Here is a 3,943-nt window from a genome sequence, read left to right as displayed (position 1 = left end):
GTGGTCCATAAACTTCAATCTTGTTTTTATCCCACATTCATTCATTAACGGCTTAAATAGACGCTCAGAGTCATAATTCAGCCAATCAGATTCTGGGTTGCATGGCTTAATGGAAATAGTGTTTGTTTAATTAGTAGCAGTGGGTGGGTTTAAATTTACAGAATCCTAGGTTTCCAAGAAATATATATATATCCAGCAAGATTCGGAAACGAAGGGTTTTAACTTTTAATTAATGCAGAGAATAGAAAAGAAGAAACAAATTAATATTTTGCTTATATATATATATATATATATATGTTTTTGGACAAGAGCCTTCACCTTCATATATAGCTTTAAAATCCGAATCTCTTTTTCTTGAACTTTCGCCCCCACACTTCACATTCATCCATTATTTTGATAATTGTTTCAAACCATGCATCAACACTTAACCCGCCACCCTTAAATGGACGAGAGTAGCTTTTGTTAAACTAATGATTAAATGATTAAATTTATTTCTTTTTATTAGTTTAAGTTTTTGAAATAACTGATAATTTAACATGGTATTAAAGCCGCAAAGGTCCTGCAATCAAACACTGACTCCGTCAATTCATTCCTTATTTAAATTAAATATTTTACGTGTTGGGTTTCACCTATTAAAATGGAGTTTGAACCCACACGTAAGGGGAGTGTTAAACTAATGATTAAATGATTAAATTTATCTATTATTATCAGCTTAAACTTTTGGGATAACTGGTAATTAATTTAACAGTTTTGACCACCCCATTTAGTTACTTAGGTCGAATAAATGGTCATGAGTGGTTGAATGTTGAGTTGATAGTAACTATTTATATTTTTTGTTTATCACAAGAACCTTTCACCCAATTTTTATACCTTCGCGGTAAATTTGTACCAGTTGGCTGAAGAGTTGAGAGAAAACTAAATGCTTTCAATCCATATTCCTGTGAATATATTTAGGGGAAAGTAAATTTTCTCTCAATTATTTTAATGTGTCCAACCAATCTATCAATGAGGTTGAATTGTTTTCTTTTTGCCCTTCAAAAAGACAAAAATACTTTTAAAATTACCAAAAAAAACAATAATATCCTTGTGATATTGTAAGTTCAAAGAGTAGTATTATTTGAGGTTGTGTTAATGAAAACCTGGAATTTCACTTTAAAAGAGAGAGAGAGAGAGAGAGAGAATAAGTGTAATTTTCCGTAGATTTATTACATGGCAAGTAATGATATTCTGTCGCTTTTTTTTTTTTTTTTTTTTTTTTTTTTTTCTAATTCTGGCTATTACTAATAATTATGTGAATAATTATAGAAGTTATTATTATGTTATTGGAACTGGTGGCTCATATTAATATTAGTAGAAGGCCAAGTAGACGGGAGCGGAGATAGCAACGTTCACAGAGCGGGAGTATTTTGGAGATTTCTTTAATAAGTCTGTACAAGTAGGGTTTAGAGTTTTTCTATCTATATATATGATGTAACCCTGAATCATTAAGAGTAAAAAGATAGCTGCTTCTCTGTAAACGTAGACAAATTGCTGAATCATGTTAAATCTGTGTTTCGACTCTCTCTCTTAATCTCTCTTTATTTTCGATTCTATATTGTTCATCAATTATTCTGCATGGTAACAACATCCCTCTTGTATCACTCAATGAATAAGATGGCTTTTAAAATCATCATTTTATTCAAATTCAATAATAATCAATCACTCACTCAACCTACTTCAATAGGAAACAATTAAAGCTCAGAAAACAGTTTTGAGATGGCAGATCTGCTCCCTCCTCTTCTCCCCTTCCCCTTCTACTCCCCGCTCCTACCCTCCTCTTCCCTTTCTTTTTTTTTTTTTTTTTTTAAATGTTTGTAGGTGTTTTCCGACCAGATTAGCAACTTTGGCCTCTCCGATATGCGTCCATTCACCTTTCACTATGTTATGCCGTTCATCTCCTTTCCGGTCGCTGTTGCTGCTTGCTGATTGTTTGTTTGTATTTTTTTGTTTTGAATAAGAGGTTTCTTCTCTCTAGATCTGTTCTCACAAGTGAGGAAAAATAATTAGGTGTGAGGGGTTATTTCTCACGGTCTGGATGATTAGGTGTGAGCGGTTATCTTTCACGGCCGGTTTAAATAAATTTTATTAGAAAATTTAGTTACCCATGTCTTAGATCTAGTCTGTTCGGAGCAGATCTGCTCTTTAACTGTATTTATACATGGATTAGCAAAAGATTGAAGTCATAGATAGCACCTGATTATAAGAATTTTTGTTTGTATCTATGACTTTGTAACCTCATAGCATGTGATTATGATTTTTGCAGAACTTTATACTTTGTGCTGTAAGAGTTTTTTGCTTTGCTTTGCAAAAGTTTTATACTCGTGATATTTAATCAATGAAATTCTCAAATTTTCATTTAAAAATAATAATAATCATCAATCACAAATCCAACAATATTTATTATTATTATTAAACATGAAAAGGGGTTGCAGAGAAAATTATGATCATTTCCAATTCAAAGGATCCAAAAAAAAGCTGGTCCTTTAAAGTATGAATGACAAACTGATGCCGAAAAAATTAGAATTCTCTCTAGTTCATTTGAATTTAAGAATATCTGCTTAGTTATATTGGATGAATAATTTTATCTCTTAAAAAAATAAAAAAATAAAAAAATATAACTAACTAAATATTTGAACAGAGAGTCCTCTTGAAACAATTCTGGCCCTACATATGGGATGACGGTTTGGTGGAGGACATTTTATTAATAGTTATGATTCCCATTTGAAGTTGGGCAGCACGTGAGGTGCGTGCATGTAGACAGGATCGATTAGGTCCGATTGGTTGGATCCAAAATAGCGATATGCAAATAATAATAATGATAATAATAATAATGAAAGTTGTTTGAGAGTAATATAATTAAATAGGCACACATGGATGATGGACATGAAGGTAAATCCAAAAAAATGGATGAGCGGAGTTGTCTATTGTCAATTGTCGTGGGTTTGGTACTTGGTACTTCCTTTGCCCCTTGGTCCCCCTTCCCATCCCCTGTGTTGGAGTCAAACCATCTCTCACACTTCCACCACCCGGCATCCTATGACATTTTTTTTTTTTTTTTTTAAAAAAAAAAGGATTTTTAGGGAGGTAAACAACTAATTTATATGATTTATTCCAATATATATATATAGGGAGATTTTTTTAAATTTATCAAAATGCAAACCACAATGATTAATTTTGCATATATTTTTTTTCCCTTAAAACAACATGATTTCACACATAATGTCTTTGATTGTTTTACTCTCTTTAGTCTAAACACCAAAACGTGGTGAACAGCAACAACCAGATTGCAAAGTGGCTAGTTCCCAACCAAGGATGGTATAAGGCAAATTGTGACGTAGCTATTAATAATTCTTGTGATAGGTTGGGGATAGGTGTTGTAGTCAGAGAGGAATAGGGAAGAGTCGTTGTGGCAATGAGCAAAACACGACGAGGCTCTTTTGAGCCAGCAACAGGGGAAGCTATCGCTTCATTTCATACAATGAGCCTATATAAAGATCTTGGAATTCAACATCTAATATTGGAGGGGGATGCAAAACAGGTCGTGGAAGCTATCAACTCAACCACGAGCACATGGAGTCGCTTTGGCCACTTAATTGAGGACACACGATGTGCTTTATAGATGTTTTCAAGGTGGAGGTGTGTCTTTGTTAATCGGGAAACTAATGAGGCGGCGCACCGACTGGCGAAGAGGACTACTGCAAATGTCAATGATAGATATTGAGGGACCATACTCCAAATTGTATTAGTGATATTGTTTTGATGGAGCAGTTAGCTTCATTTCTTTGATTGTCGTTTGAGTTTTTCTCTACCTTCTAATCTTTTATCAATAATAATGCATAAATTTTTCTAAAAAAAAAAACAAAAAAGAACTTGGTGAGTATTACAAAGAAGTTCGATACTCAAA

The sequence above is a fragment of the Corylus avellana genome, chromosome ca11, assembly GCF_901000735.1.
Source record: "Corylus avellana chromosome ca11, CavTom2PMs-1.0".
Lineage (NCBI taxonomy): Eukaryota > Viridiplantae > Streptophyta > Magnoliopsida > Fagales > Betulaceae > Corylus > Corylus avellana.
The sequence above is the reverse complement of the archived record's forward strand: the minus strand, read 5'-3'. Positions refer to the sequence as shown.